The 17,380-nt window shown below is 37.9% G+C and overlaps 1 long non-coding RNA gene across 1 annotated transcript; it reads right to left on the bottom strand.

Moving 5' to 3' along the window:
• Positions 1-737: 737 nt before the first annotated feature.
• Positions 738-13,704, bottom strand: LOC129641833 (uncharacterized). Its single transcript, XR_008709474.1, has 3 exons — positions 13,571-13,704; positions 11,383-11,483; positions 738-1,252 (listed from the first exon to the last, which is right to left on the bottom strand). It is a non-coding gene; the product is annotated as an uncharacterized LOC129641833 (long non-coding RNA).
• Positions 13,705-17,380: the final 3,676 nt, after the last annotated feature.

Raw genomic sequence — 17,380 nt, 5'->3', positions numbered from 1 at the left:
GGGTATTTTGAAGTGGGCCATGTAAAGAACAGCTACAACATTACAATGTCAAAATACACTTTTAGCAGAACACTTACATCTAAATGTGTTTCCAACTATCCAGGCTGTGTACATTTATTTCAATATGCTGCTGCTGTTCAAAATCCTTCTGAAAGCTTTCCTTTGGCATTTCCTCCTGAGTTCTTGAAGTCCTATAAAACCAAGGTCTCATTACTTTAGAGCCACATCTTCTTTTTGACCTAAACACAACTTTTTTAGTAAAATTTCCTGTCATGTTCATCATATTTATTCAAAGATGTTTATTACATGTCTTTTGCAGTCCAGTATTACTGACTTCAACTCTGTATGAGCAGAGCATATTCACTGAATGCCAGGCATTGTGTTTATAAGTACATTTTATAAATGATTCATTTGATCTCCCTCAACAACTTTAAAGGGTCAGTAGAGAAACTGAGGCTTAGAGAGAGAAAACTGATTGTCCCATAACACAAAGCTGGGAAGAGATGGATTTACATCCAGGTCTGACTTTAGAGTGCAATGGCTTCAACATTCTGGTATTTACCAAGTTAGAACATACTCTTCAACATAATTTTTAAGGGCTCTGTGGTATTCCATTGTACACATGGACTGATGTACCAAAACAGCCTTCTTCTGTAGAACATTTCTATTATTTCCATTAATAACTTTTAAAAAATTCTTTGATGAATATCCCTGGATATAGATCTTTACACGTGTCCCTTGATCTTTTCTTCAGAAGAAAATCCTAGATACATGTTTTTAAGGCTTTTTAACTGCCTTCTGCAGTATATGAGGTCATTGCTTCCCAGTAGCTATATTATTTTCATTACTGTCAATTTGGGATATATAAAAAGATAACTTCATATGTTTATTAGTGAGGAAAACATTTCTTTTTTTCATTTGTATTCTACTTTTATGAATTGCCTTTTGTTGCATTTTTTAAAAATTGAGATACGTCTTTTCCCTTCTGTTTTGCAAGTTTTTTTCTTTTTTTAATGATTTTATTTATTTGTTTTTGGTTGCACCAAGTCTTTGTTGCTACACGCAGCCTTTCTGCAGCTGTGGAGTGCAGGCTTATCGTTGTGGTGACTTCTCTTGTAGAGCACAGGCGTCAGTAGCTATGGCACATGGCGTGGTGGCCTCACGGCCTGTGGGATCTTCCTGGACCAGGGATCAAACCTGTGTCTCCGGCTTTGGTAGGTGGATTCTTTACCACTGAGCCACCAGAGAAGCCCTGCAAGAGTTTTTAAAATTAAGGACATTTAGCCTTTGTCTACATTTCATAGTGCCAACATTTTATCCTTGTTTGTGGTTTAGCTTTTCATTCTTTTAAATTAAATGTTTCAAACTTTTATGCAGGCACATCTATGTACCTTTTATGATTTTTGCTTTGAAAAACATTTATGACTCAAAATTATATAAGCACTTTCTATATTTTCTGGTTATTTTCTTTAAGGTATTCTAAAAAATAACTCATATTTGAAAATTTATATTGATGATTGGTATGCAGTGGAAACTCTAGCTTAATTTTTCCAAAGAGAAACCAACTATCCCAGAACTCTTTGCTTGAATAATATTTTCCCCCTCTGATTTTTAAATTGATATATCTCATTGTATTAAAGTATACAGCATAATGATTCAGATTTGTAAATACTGCAAAATGATCACCACAGTGAGTCTAGTTAACATCCATCACCATAGGTACAGATTTTTTTTCTTCTGAAGAGAACTTTTAAGTTTTACTTTCTTAGCAACTTTCAAGTATGTAATACAGAATTATCAACTATAGTCAACATGCTGTACGTTACATCCCCATGACTTATTATTTTATAACTTGAAGTTTATAAAGGTCCATCTAGTCAAAGCTATGGTTTTTCCAGTAGTCATGTATGGATGTGAGAACTGGACAGAGTGAAGTAAGCCAGAAAGAAAAACACCAATACAGTATACTAATGCATATATATGGAATTTAGAAAGATGATAACGATAACCCTGTATACGAGACAGCAAAAGAGACACTGATGTATAGAACAGTCTTTTGGACTCTGTGGGAGAGGGAGAGGGTGGGATGATTTGGGAGAATGACACTGAAATATGTATAATATCATACATGAAACGAGTCGCCAGTCCAGATTCGAAGCACGATATTGGATGCTTGGGGCTGGTGCACTGGGACGACCCAGAGGGATGGTATGGGGAGGGAGGAGGGAGGAGGGTTCAGGATGGGGAACACGTGTATGCCTGTGGCGGATTCATTTTGATATATGGCAGAACCAATACAATATTGTAAAGTTTAAAAATAAAATAAAATTACAAAGATTAAAAAAAAAAAAAAGAACTGGACTATAAAGAAAGCTGAGTGTCAAAGAACTGATGCTTTTGAACTGTGGTGTTGGAAAAGACTCTTGAGAATCCCTTGGACTGCAAGGAGATCCAACCAGTCAATCCTAAGGGAAATCAGTCCTGAGTGTTCATTGGGAGGACTGATGCTGAAGCTGAAACGCCAATACTTTGGCTACCTGATGCAAAGAACTGACTCATTGGAAAAGACCCTGATGCTGGGAAAGATTGAAGGCAGGAGGAGAAGGGGACAATAGAGGATGAGATGGTTGGATGGCATTACCGACTCAATGGACATGAGCTTGAGTAAGCTCTGGGAGTTGGTGATGGACAGGGAAGCCTGGCATGTTGCAGTCCATGGGGCTGCAAAGAGTTGGACACGACCGAGCAACTGAACTGATGACTGATGATACCCTTTAACCTTCTTAACCAATTTTACCCACTGCCACTCTACCTCTGATTTAAATGCTATTTTTATCATATACTAAACACATGTATATACTAATACTTACGTCTGTTTCATGGCTTTAATTTTACTGATCTGTCTAGTCTATGCCAAATCTTGCTTCATAACGAATTTAAGAATTAAAAAAGTAAAATATCAGTTTAAGGTGTACAACTTGTTGATATGATATTCATATGTGGTAGAAAATTATAACAATCAAGGTAACTGACATAGTCGTCACTTCACATAGTTACTTTTTTCTTTCCTCTCTCATTTTTGTGGTAAGAAAACCTAAGATCTACCCTCTTAGCAATTTCAAGTGTAAAATACAGTACAGTTAGCTACAGCCACATTGTTATTCATGTATTTATCTTTTTTAAGGTACCTTGGTAAAGTTTTGTTCTTTCCTTCAGGTAGATTGTCATACATTAAAAATTTTTTTTTTAAGTTTATTCCCAGTGATATATATATATATACATGTACATACATGCAAATATACATGCACACATATATACAGGGATACCTTGGAGATACTATGCATCCAGTTCCAGACCACTGTCATAAAGTGGAAGTCACAGTAAGGGAGCGACATGAATTTTTTTGGTTTTCTGGTACATATAAAATTACATTTACATACTATAGCGTATTAAATATACAATAGTATCATGTATAAAAAGTACGTATCTTTATTAAAAATACTTTACTGTTAAAAAGTGCTATCATCTGATCCTTGCGTGAGTAGTAATCTTTTTGCTGGTGGAGGGTCTTGCCTTGATGCTGATGGCTGCTGACTGATCAGGGTGGTGGTTACTAAAGGCTGGTGTGGCTGTGGAAATTTCTTAAAATAAGGCAACAACAAATTTTGTCACCTCACTGGACTCTTCCCTTCACAAATAATTTTCTATAGCATATGTGCTATTTGGTAGCATTTTACCCACAGCAGAACTTCTTTCAAAACTGAAGTCAATCTTCTCAAGCCCTGCTGTTGTTTTATCAAGTTTATGTAATAGTCTAAATCCTTTGTTATCATTTCAAGTTTTACCCATTAAGGTTTTATCATGAGGTTGCAGCAATTCAGTCTCATCTTTAGGCTCTACTTCTGATTCTAGTTCTCTTGCTATTTTCATCTGCAGTTACTTCCTTTATTGAAGTCTTGACCCCCTCAAAGTCATCCATGAGCAAACCAAATTCTTTGAAACTCCTGTTAACGTTGATATTTTGACTTCTTCCCATGAATCACAATGCTTTTAATGGTGAATCCTTTCCAGAAGGCTTTCAGTTGACTGTGTCCACATCTATCAGAGGAATCATTATCCATTGCAGCTATAGCCTTACCAAATGTATTTCTTAAATAATGAGACTTGGAAGTCAATTACTCCTTGATCCAAGGACTGTAGCAAGGATGTTGTGGTAGCAGTCATGAAAGCAACACTCATCTCTGTACATCTCCATCGGAGCTCTTGGGTGACCAGGTGCATTGTCAGTGAGCAACAGTATTTTGAAAGGAATCATTTTTTCTGAGTAGTAGGTCTCAGGAGTAGACTTAAAATATTCAGTAAACCATGTTGTAAACAGATGTGCTATCATCCAGGCTTTGTCTTCCACTTATAGAGCACAGGTAGAGTAGACTTAGCATCATTCCTCAAGGGCCCTGGGACTTGGAGAATGCCAGGGGAGCACTGGCTTCAACTGAATTGGACACCAGCTTCAGTAGATGCTAACAAGAGCCTGTCCTTTGCAGATCTGAAGCCAAGCATTGACTTCCCCTCCCCAGCTATCAAAGTCCTAGGTAGCATCTTCTTCCAATAGAAGGCTGTTTCATCTATATTGAAAATCTGTGCTTTAGTTTAGCCACCTTCATGAATTATCTTAGCTACAGCTGCTGGCTAACTTGCTGCAGCTTCTATATCAGGACTTTCTGCTTCACTTTGAATTAATGCTTTTATGTTACAGAGATGGCCTCTTTTCCTCAAACCTCAAGAACCAGCCTCTCCTAGTTTCAAACTTCTCTTCTGCAGCTTCCTCATCTCTCCCAGCCTGCACAGAATTGAAGAGAGTTAGAGTCTTGCTCTGGATTAGGCTTCGGTTTAAGAGAATGTTGTGGCTGGTTTGATTTTCTATCCAGACCACTAAAACATTCTCTGTATCAGCAATAGGCTGTTTTTCTTTCTTATCATTTGTTTTCTCCGGAGTAGCACTTTTAATTTCCTTCAGGAATTTTTCCTTTGCATTCACAACTTGGCTAACGTTTGGCTAAAGAGGCTGAGCTTTCAAGCTGCCTCAGCTCGTGACATGCCATCCTTACTAAGCTTAATCCTTTGATTTAAACTGAGAGAGGTGACTCTTCCCTTCATTTGAACAGTTAAGAGGCAATTTTAGGGTTAGTAATTGGCCAAATTTCAATACTGCTGTGTCTCAGAAAAGTCCAAGAGGAGGGAGAGAGACGGGAGAATGGCCAATTGGTGGAACAGTCAGAACACACAAAACATTTATCAATGAAGTTCAGCATCTTACATGGGTGTGTTTGTAGCATCCCCCAAACAATTACAACAGTAACATTCAAGATCACTGATCACAGATCACCATAACAAACATAATAATAAGGAAAAAGTTTGAGATATTCTAAGAATTACCAAAATGTGATGGAATAAAGTAAATTGCAATAAAACAAGGAATACATTTTTATGTATTTATGTAAATTATATTTATGTATTTATGTAAGTTTTAATATTTATATGTATACATTTTATGTATTTATATAAAATTTCTGTAATTGCTACTTGAATGGGATATTTATCTTCTCATTTTATTTTCAAATGGATTATTGACAGTGAATACTAGTTTAGTCTTTCAACAAATACTGTGTGCTAGGCACTGCTAAATACCAAGATTATACTGGCACAAGACAGACATGGTCTATGTACAGTATTTATAAATTGTAAAGTATTGATCATCATCCTTGCATTTCTGGGTGATGATGGTATGTTGGAATGGAATGTTATGGAATGCTTGGTGATGGAATGTTATTTTAATATATTGTACTAACGGATTAGATTTGGCAGTATTCCATTTGGAATATATGTTTATAAATTCCATATAAGTAGCTTAAGTCAGACTAGTCTGATCTGGCATGTGTGTGAGTGTGTGTATTTTAGCTTCGTAAAATAAATTGAGAATCTTGCTTTATTTCTATAGCTTATATAGCACTGGAATTAAGTGTTTCATTCTTACTCCTTGACAATCACATTAAATCATAAAGTTCAAAGTAGAAGATTAGAACTGAGATAAGGCACTGGTTTCTTGAATCTCAGACATTTGAAAGAATTTATAAAATTGGGGGAGAACAGAGATTTATACAACAATAATCCAGATGACAAGAAATGTATTTCTTGTTTTCGTTTGGTCCCCAAATGGGATAACAGTGGTCTTGTATGTTTACTTCCTGAAAGAGCTAATTTTTTTCATCCAGGGAAGACACCAAATATGCTCTCATCCTAGAGCTGTTCATACTCTCTGCCAGTAAACACTTGACTGATGCTTTGGGACACGAGTGATCGATTTGCTATGTATGAGGTGAATAGAAAATTCCAGTGATGAACCTAGGGTCAAAAAGCAGCATGATCGTTGTTTCTTTCTCAAAGAATCTCTCAACATCATACACAAATTAGAGTCACACTTCTTGTCTTCATTCTCTGAGTCCTTCTGAATTTGTACAACTATAGTTAAATCTATCAGGCCAGTTCCATCCCTGCTGCAGAGTCCAATACACAACCAGGCACTGAGCCCCAAACCCTGATTCTGAGATACAGTATCAGTTCAGTTCAGTCGCTCAGTCATGTCCGACTCTTTGTGACCCCACGGACTGCAGCACACCAGGCTTCCCTGTCCAGCACCAACACCCAGAGTTTAGTCAAATTCATGCCCATCGAGTCAGTGATGCCATCCAACCATCTCATCCTCTGTCATCCCCTTCTCCTCCCACCTTCAATCTTTTCCAGCATCAGGGTCTTTTAAAATGAGTCAGTTCAGATCAGGTGGCCAAAGTATTGGAGTTTCAGCTTCAATATCAGTCCTTCTAATGAATATTTAGGACTGATTTCCTTTGGATGGACTGGTTGAATCTCCTTGTGGTCCAAGGGACTCTCAAGAGTCTTCTCCAACATCACACTTCAAAAGCATCAATGCTTCGGCACTCAGCTTTCTTTATAGTTCAACTCTTACATCCATACATGACTACTGGAAAAACCATACCGTTGACTAGACCTAGGACCTTTGTCGGCAATGTTTCTGCTTTTTAATATGCTGTCTATGCTGGTCATAACTTTTCTTCCAAAAAGTAAAGTGTCTTTTATTTTCACAGCTGCAGCCACCATCTGCAGTGATTTTGGAGCCAAAAAAATAAAGTCAGCCACTGTTTCCCCATCAATTTGCCATGAAGTGATGGGACCGGATGCTATGATCTTAGTTTTCTGAATGTTGAGTTTTATGCCAACTTTTTCACTCTCCTCTTTTACTTTCATCAAGAAGCTCTTTAGTTCTTCTTCACTTTCTGCCATAAGGGTGGTGTCATCTGCATATCTGAGGTTATTGGTATTTCTCCCAGCAATCTTGATTCCAGCTTGTGGTTCATCCAGCCCAGCATTTCACATGATGTACTCTGCATATAAGCTAAATAAGCAGGGTGACAATATACAGCCTTGACATACTCCTTTCCCGATTTGGAACCAGTCTGTTGTTCCATGTCCAGTGTTAACTGTTGCTTCTTGACCTACATACAGATTTCTCAGGAGGCAGGTCAGGTGGTCTGGTATTTCCATCTCTTGAAGAATTTTCCAGTTTGTTGTGATCCACACAGTCAAAGGCTTTGGCATAGTCAATAAAGCAGATGTTTTTCTGGAAGTCTCATGCTTTTTCAATGATCCAGCCGATGTTGGCAATTTGATCTCTGGTTCCTCCGCCTTTTCTAAATCCAGCTTTATACTATAATCCTGCTCATAATGTTTTTCTTTATATCCCTGAATGTGTTTTCCAGGTTTTAAATTTATGCGCCTTCTTACCTTACCCAAGAACCTTTGCAGCACGTGGGGTTCTGAAATCCCTTTCTAATAGCTATTGTATTCATTTTCTATGGTCATGTAACAAACTGCCACAAACGTAAAACGAGCTTCGTTTATTATCTTACTGTTCTGTAGTCAGAAGTCTGGTGGGCTTGGCAACGTACTTGCCTCCAGATCTCAAAATGTCAAAAATCAAGGTGTTCATAGGGCTTTGTTCCTTTCTGGAGACTCTGGGTAAGATGCCACTAACATGTTCACTTTGGTTGCTAGGGAAATACGGTTCCATGTTTGTAGGGTTGAGGTCTAGTTTACTGTCTGGCTGATAGCCTGGAGCCCCTCTCAGCCCCTTAAGTTTTCTGATATTTCTTGTCACATTGCTTCTACATCTTCAAAGCCAGCAATGATGCACTGAGTCTCCACGCTTCAAGTCTGTCTGACTACTCTTTCTGTTCTCTGCTTGTAAAGGCTCATGTGATTAGACTGGGTTCACCCAGATCAAAGAGAATAATCTCTTTATTTTAAAGTCTGTAACCTTAGTCACATCTGCAATGCCCTTTTACCATTTTATATAATATACTCATATGTTCTAGGGATTAGGGCATAGGCATCTTTGTGGGATTATTATGTTTATCAAAGTTTTTTTTTTTCATCTATTTTCTACACAGGATATTTTGGAATCATCATGTCCCTTGAAGAAGAAGTAGAAGACAATTCCACCCTTTTGGAAAAAATAAAACTACTGCCCACATCATGCCCCAAACTCACATAGACATCACACTTTCAGCTTATTATCATAAGGCTGTTTGATTCTGGCATCAGGCTCATTTGGTGGATTTAATATTTGAGATCACCAAATATTGACACACCATTAGGTGGCACTTGATTAGAAAGCTCGCTGCTGTCTACATTTTTCCAAGGCCGTGATCTGCAAGATGCAGAGGACACTCTGATGTAGATGGTGGGCAGACTTGGGGATGGCATTCTTAGTGACTACAGGAAAATCCTTAAAGGCACAAACTATCCAAGACATGAATGTAATTTGTATATGCAAGCTGATTTTAGATAATTTAATTATTATTGCTTAGCAAATGTAAATGCAGTATTTAAAATCTTTCACACATGATATTTAAAAAAAAATCCTGCAGTCAAAAAATTCCCTCTAATATATTTTTATTACCTATAGCATTTGTTCTATGTTAACAATTGAGTAAATATTCATGGAAAACTTAATATGTAGGGTAGTCATATAATGAGCACCACTATGCTCTCCTATCTACCTTTGGCCCATATTTTGCACCAAGCTGTGTTTCTCTGAAATAGCACTGTCCAACAGAAATAGAATGCTAGCATATATGTAATTTTTCACAGCTTTTTTTGAGAGGTAATTTACATACCATAAAGTTCACATGTTAAAGCAGATGATTCAATGTTTTTCAGTATATTTATAGAGTTGTGCAATCATCACATAATCTAATTTTAGAACTTTTTCATCATGCCCAACAGAAAAGTTGTACCCATAAGCAGTCACTTCCCATTCTCCCCTACACAGAGGCCTAGTCCACTGTTAATCTACTGTCAGTCTCCAGAGAATTTCCTATTCTTGACTTTCCATACAGATGGGATCATATAGTATGTGGTGTTCTGTGATGGCTCTTGCACTTAGTATAATATTTTTAAGGTTCATTAATATTGTAGCATCCATCAGTACTTGATCCCTTTTTATGGCTGAATAATATTCCAGTGTGTGGTTATAGCATAGTTGTTTATCCATTGATCAGCAGATGGACATCTGAGTTGCTTCTGATTTGGGGCTATTTTGAATATGCTTCTATGGAGCATTCTTTATGTAGAATGTGGATATGTAGAAGTGAAATTGCTGACTAGAGATAACTCCATGCTGTGTCAAAAATGGCTGTATCATTTTATATTATCAACACATATGCAATTTAGAAAAGTTTTATTGAGGTATAATTGATATACAATGAAATGTACTAATATGAAGTATATAATTTGTTAAGTTTTGACATGTATATATATGTAACGTCATAACCATAATCAAGATAATGGTCATAAGCATCACTCCAAAATTTGCCTCATGCCTCTTTGAAATTCATTTCCCCCATCCTTCCACACTCCATAACCCTGTTATTCCCAAGCAAACACTGATCTGCTTTCTGTCACTATGGTTTAGCTTGCACTTTCTAGAATTTTACATAAATGGAATCACCTTTCAACAGGCTTTTTGCAGCATAAGTATTTCAAGCTTCATGTGTTGAACAGATCAATGATTCATTCTTTTTTATTGATGAATAGCATATATATATTTATATATATTAATTTGTCCACTCACTCATTACTGATGGATATTTGGGTTCTTTCCAGTTTTTGTTGTTCAGGTGTTAAATCATGTCCAACTCTTTGTGACCCATGGACTACAGCATGCTAGGCTTCATTGTTCTTTGCTATTTCCCAGAATTTGCTCAAACTTATGTCCATGGAGTTGATGATACTATCTAACCATCTCATCCTTTGTCGCGCACTTCTCCTTAGGGCTATTACACGTAAAGCTGCTATCAACATTTGTATGGACATATGTTGTATTTTAGGGGGGAAAATACCTAAATGTAATATTTGGATTATGTGGTAGTTACATATCTAACATTTTAAGAAACTTCCAAACTTCTTTCCAAAATGGCTTGATTTTATATGATTCAATGTGACTTTCTTTGAGCTTACCTTACTTAAGATGGCTGATTTAAAATCCTTGTCGAGTTTAATGTCTGGGCTTCTTCAGGGACAGTTTTATATTGACTGCTTTTTCTTCCATGTATGGGCCATACTTCTTGTTTCTTGCATCCCTTGGGGTACAAGAAATGGGACTCAGGCAAGTTAAAATGCCACAAAGCTCACTGGTCTTATCAGGATGCTACTGTTTTTCTTAAAAAAAAAAAAAAAAAAAAAAAATGCTTCCCAAGCTGCTTCAAGCTTCTGATTACCGTCCAGAGTTCTGAAAAAGTTGATTCTGACAGTTTTTGCCAGTTTATAGTTGCACTTTAAGAGGGGAAAGCTTTAGATGTTTCTTACTCTGTTATTTTCACTGATGTCACTCCTCTAAATTTTAAAGATCTGGTTTACTTTATACTTGCAACCCTACTCTTCCAATCAGCCACATTTCAAGTACTCAGTAGCTACATATGGCTAATAGCCACCATATTGGACAGTGTAGGTTTATAAGAAAATTTCTAAGCAGAGTTACTTAAAGGAATATAAATGAAAAGTAAGCTCTTCAATTGCTTTTTTATACTTTGCCATGAAATGGTTTTCATGGCAAGGTAGGGACCCTATGAACCACAGGTTTCAAATAATAATAGCTACCACTACTTAAGCACTTTACTTAGTGCATGCAACACTTTAAGATGTACCTGTATCAACACTTTCATTCTTTATAATAACCTAACGGAGTAGATATTATTGTGCTTTAAGAATGCAGAAAGCAAAACATTAAGAAGTTAAACAACTTACCCAAAGTCTCAAGTTAAAAGGTGGTAGAGCCCAGGTGCAAACCTTGAAAGTCTGGTTTAAAGTTCATGCTGTTAGCTACCACTCCATGCTATTTAGCAGACCTTAAAGGAGAAATTCAGAGAAAAATTATTTTGGCCAAAAGAGGATAGGATGGGGAGGAAATAGTACAATATAGAATATTTAAAAATTAAGAAATTCTAATAGACACTTATAAAAAAACATATTCATTGAGGGCTATAATATACCTGTACCTAACCTATTACTTGATATTTAGTAGGCCCCACTCCAGTACTCTTGCCTGGAAAATTCCATGGACGGAGGAGCCTGGTAGGCTGCAGTCCATGGGGTCGCTAAGAGTCGGACACGACTGAGTGACTTCACTTTGACTTTTCACTTTCATGCATTGGAGAAGGAAATGGCAACCCACTCCAGTGTTCTTGCCTGGAGAATCCCAGGGACAGAGGAGCCTGGTAGGCTGCTGTCTATGGGGTTGCACAGAGTCCAACACAACTGAAGCAACTTAGCAGCAGCAGCAGCAGATACTAGATACTTTTTACATCAATTTAAAAAAGTATGAATACTTAGTGAATATCTGTTGAATAAATGAGTCATTGTTGCATATACATACATTATACTAGGTTTTCACAAATGGCTCACTCCAAGTCATTTTTAAAGGAGAGACACTGAAGCTCAGAGTTGTGGAATCATTCCCCCTCTCCCACTAGCTAGTTAGTGCAGGGATTAGACTAGAGATCAGTCCTCAAATTCCAGATCTTCTACCCTCTACCTTTTTCTGAGTTCAAAAAGGATCAGAGTTACAAAGGATAAAAGCTTATTCCATACCACATGATCAGGTTTCATTTATGTGCATGCAGATTTTGTGACTGGGAAGGGGGAGAGAAGGTATTTCAACTGTGGCAATCTGGATACTCTTTTCACTTGCCTACTTAGTAGTCTTCGAAGAATGGAGCTAAAAAGAAAGGCAGGGAGAGTTCAGTTATGGAAAATGTGAGCAGAAGTATAACTGAAGGAGGAAACAGACAGAACAGGCTCCATCTTGAAAGCTGGACTCCGTCTTGGGCTGGACTGTGGACTTTGAGCTATATGCCCAGTAACTGTGGAAATGACATACCAACTGGAAAACCAGGCCCCCTGGATGGAAGAGCCCCAGGGCTTGTACCTAGACTCTCTGTTGCCTAAAAAAATACCCTAATTATCTGTGTAACCAAATAGAATCATACATTCTATTATGTTTATTGGGGTATGACCACAGGCCTGTTGATAATTGTCTACTGTTAACTACCTAGGCTTAAGGCATATGAATCACGGGTTAACTTTGATTGTATCTTTCTTTTCCTTTGTTCACACTAGTTTCAGGGAATTTGGTTGGGGAGGTGGGTTTGGGCACGTACACTTAGGGTATATAAGGTTTTCAGAAAAACTGGTCAGGGTCCTTGGCTAAGAGGAGACTTTCCTTGGGCCCGCAGGTGTAATAAACTGCACTCCACTATCTGCGTTGTCCTTCTGAGTGAGTTCGTTTCCCAGAATGTGTGGCTATAACATAACCAGATAGTAACAATAATAGTTGTTGTAGTAGCTGATATCCTTGGTGATCCTGCCATCTCTAAGCTCTAACTCACTGCAGAAATTTGGAGAACTGAGAAAGACCTTCCTTGAGCAAACATTTATTAAGCATGTACTATGTGGCAGTGGATAGTTCTGCCTTGCTGCTAAGTCGCTTCAGTCGTGTCCGGCTCTGTGCGGCCCCATAGACGGCAGCCCACCAGGCTCTCCCGTCCCTGGGATTCTCCAGGTAAGAACACTGGAGTGGGTTCCCATTTCCTTCTCCAATGCATGAAAGTGAAAAGTGAAAGTGGAGTCACTCAGCCGTGTCTGACTCCTAGCGACCCCATGGACTGCAGCCTACCAGGCTCCTCCGTCCATGGGATTTTCCAGGCAAGAGTACTGGAGTGGGTTGCCATTGCCTTAGAAGAAGACGTATACACCAATAAAAATTGTATGATACATTGTGATTGTATAAACTACAATAAGGAAATATGCAATGTACTTTGAGAGGAAAAAAAGGATGGAGCAGGAACTAATTGCCTGGGAGGTTTACAGAGAACTTTTTAAAGGACACACCTATTCCAGGAGTGGAAAGGCTGAATCGAAGAATAGGTGTGTTTACCTTTATATGAAACTTCCATGCCTTTTGCCAAAGTGGTTGCTCCATTCTGCACTCTCACTGGCAGTCGGGCTTCACATCATCTCCAACATTTGGTGGTGTCATTTAAACTTTTGACTTCTGAGGTTGGATTCTTACACATGAGTAGTTGTAATGGGAAAACAACAATCTGCATAGAGGCAAGAGTGTAGTTATAAGGTATATTTGGGCTCAGGTGAAGGGTTATAAAGAGGGATGGCAGTGGGAAGGCTGTTAAAGTGATTAAGGGGTGGATGGTCACCACGGAGTGTGACTGTTTCTTCTTAGGAAGGCAACCCCCGTGGTGAGAGAGGACTGACTAATGGCCAATAAAGGGGAAGAACTAGAGTTGGGCAAATTTGTTAGATATGATGAACGTCTAAACCACACCTGAGAGCAGGAGGAGGTGAGGAAGAGCTTTGGGAGAGGTAGAACCGACAGAACTTGGTGATCAGTTAGATCAATGGGCAAGGAAGGGAAAAGTTGGGAATTACTTCTATTAATGGAGATAGAAAAAATAGAAATAGACTGGGCTGGGGAGTTCAAGAGAAGGGGAGTTCTGTTTTGATAATCACTTGCCTGCAGAATATCCCAAGGGGCTGACCTATATAGGTTTTGAGCCTAAAGCTCAGAAGGCGATCAGGGTTAGAAACAGAGATTTGAGAGTAATTAGATGATAGGTGAATTCGTGGCAGTCAAACTGAACACCTAGGAGGAGCTTCTAGTGACAAAAGGCTTGTGGGGGTGGAGGCACCTTGACACAAGAAAAGGACAGAGGTGTTCTGAAAGCACGCTAAGAAGAGGAGGTAAAGGAGGCAAGATAATGAGGAAAAAGTGGCTGGGTGAAAGCTGAGGGGATAAGAAGTCAAGAGAGCATGGTCCTCCAAGTCAGATGCTAAGATGAGGTAGGATGAGGACTGAAAACTGGCTGTTAGGTCTGACTATTAGGAATTTTCTGGTTATCAGGAGAAGGGATGCTACAGAGAAGGTAGGAGCAGATTGCAGTGGGTTTAGGAGTCTGGGTGGGAAGAGGTCTGGTTGGTGTTTACAGAGGTACTTTGTGAATATTCCAATTGCTAGGTGGGTTAGGGAATGAGGAGAGGGTGTTCCATACTCAGAAGAGGGGCTTGGAGGTTGTAAAAAGCCCCAAGAAACCTTGCAGCAGCCCAAGGATTGGCTAATTTTGTCAGAGACTTCATGTGAAACTTACATTTTGAAGTAAATAATATGTGGTTTTGCATCATGTGCTGTTTTACCTTCTTCATGAAATGTTGCTATCAATCATATTTAATAAGCAAGGCAGAAACAATCCAAGTGCCCATCAACAGATGATTGTCATCTGTGTATTCCATATATAATGGGATATTATTACTTGTCCATAAAAGAATGAACTATTGCCATTATATCAACATGGATGGACCTAAAGAATATTATACTTAGTGAAATAAGTGACACAGAAAAAAATGAATATTACATGATACCACTTACATGTGAATCCAAAAAGTAATGATAATACAAATGATATTCCAAACAGAAACAGACTCACAGTTATAGGAAGCTAATTTATGGTTACCAAAGATTAAAGGTAAGGGGAGAGAAAATGAAGAATATGGGATTAACAGATACAAACTACATAAAATAGATAGGCAGCAAAGATTTACTGTATAACACTGGGAATTATATTTGATGTCTTATAATAATCTATAATGGAAAATAATCTGAAAAAACATATAACTGACTCACTTTGTTGTATACATGAAACTAATATTGTAAATCAGCTATGCTTATTTAATTGATTTTCCTATTTAAGTACTTTATATTTTTTTGAACATTAGGACAAATTTTAACCATAAGGAAACATTGAAAAGTATTATACAGCAAACATCCATTTCCTTCTATATTCTACAACTAATATTTTGCTATATTTGACTTATCACTTATTTACCCATTTAACCATCCCTCTTTCCATTCATCTTATTACTTGATGCACTTCACTGTAAGTCAGATATTAATACACTTCATATCTATCAGTATGCACATCATTAACTAGAGTTCAAAATTAGCTTAGTTTGTATGTGAGAGTTTCAAAAACCACACAGCTTAAGTGGGACATTCCCTGAGTTTCGACAAATGAATATACCTGTGTAACCCCTATTATCGGAGAAGGCAATGGCACCCCACTCCAGTACTCTTGCTTGGAAAATCCCATGGATGGAGGAGCCTGTTAGGCTGCAATCCATGGGGTCGCTAAGAGTCGGACGCGACTGAGCGACTTCACTTTCACTTTTCACTTTCATGCATTGGAGAAGGAAATGGCAACCCACTTGTGTTCTTGCCTGGAGAATCCCAGGGACGGGGGAGCCTAGAGGCCTGCCGTCTATGGGGTTGCACAGAGTCGGACACGACTGAAGTGACTTAGCATAGCAACCCCTATTATGACATCACTGTCAGCTTAGAAAGTCCCCTCATTTCCCTTCCCAGTGAGTTTCCACTTCTCCCCTCTCCCACAAAGCAGCTCTTGTTCTGAACTTTCTCACTGCAGGTTGGTTTTACCTGTTGTAGAATTTCATACACAGGGAATCTTACAGTAAGCACTCTTCTTCGTATCTGATTTCTTTCACCCAGTAAAATTTTTTGAGATTGATTCATATTGTTTTATCAGCAAGTTCCTTCTTTTGCTGAGTATTATTCCACTGTTTGACTACACCACCATTTTTATCTCTTCTCTTGCTGTTGGACAACTAACCCAGTTTCCAGCTTTTGGCAACAATGAATAAAAATTATATAAATATTCTAATACAAGTCTTTATGCAGACATATGCTTTCACTTCCCTCATATAAATACCAGGAGTAGAATGGCTGCAGCAAAGAATAGGTGCATTTAACTTTTAAGTTTCTTAAAACTTACCCGTGTTTTCCCAAAGTGGTTGTTTCATTTTACACTCTCACTGGCAATGTTGCTTCACATCCTCTCCAACATTTGGTGCTGTCATTTAAATTTTAGTCATTTTAATGCAGTAGTTATCTTACTGAGGTTTTAATGTTTATTTGTCTCATGACTAATGATGTTGAATACTCTTATCATATACTTAATGACTATTCACGTATTTTCTTTCATGTTTGTCTTTTCATTATTGAATTAGTTTTTTAGTATATTCTGGATATGTTCTTTGTTAGATATATGTTGTATTTTATCCTAGCCTATAGCTTGTTTATTCATATTCTTAATGGTATCTTGATGAACGATAGGATTAAATTTTTTTGAATGTATCAGTATCTTTTCTTTCATGGTTAGTGCTTTCAAAGTCCTCAACAAGAAACTTTTGCCTATCCCCAAGCTGTGAAAATATTATTTCCTTATAGAAGTGTAATAGTTTTAGCTTTTATTATGGCTGTGATTCATTTTTAATTTTTATGTATGGTGTAAGGTAAAGGGTCAAAGGTTCATTTTTTACCCCATAAAGGTATCAAGTTGTAATAGCATTGTATATTGAAAAGATTTTTGTTTTCTCATTCAGCTGCTTTGGTGCTTTTGTAAAATATCAAACCACATATTCAAATTTATTTTACTATTGATAAAATGGTCTTATTCTCCTATTAACACTCTCTCACTCACTATTCTCCTCATTTTGAATTGAGAAAACCAAGGCTTAGGGCAGTTCAAGAACTTGATCAAGGGGACACAAAGTGAAGGACTTCTGGAACTACTCAGTTCAGTTCAGTCGCTCAGTCGTGTCCGACTCTTTGCAACCCCATGAATTGCAGCACACCAGGGCTCCCTGTCCATCATCAACT

The sequence above is a fragment of the Bubalus kerabau genome, chromosome 1 (assembly GCF_029407905.1).
Source record: "Bubalus kerabau isolate K-KA32 ecotype Philippines breed swamp buffalo chromosome 1, PCC_UOA_SB_1v2, whole genome shotgun sequence".
In the NCBI taxonomy this organism is placed as follows: domain Eukaryota; kingdom Metazoa; phylum Chordata; class Mammalia; order Artiodactyla; family Bovidae; genus Bubalus; species Bubalus kerabau.
Note: the sequence above shows the minus strand (reverse complement) of the source record. Positions and strands in the feature narration are given on the sequence as shown.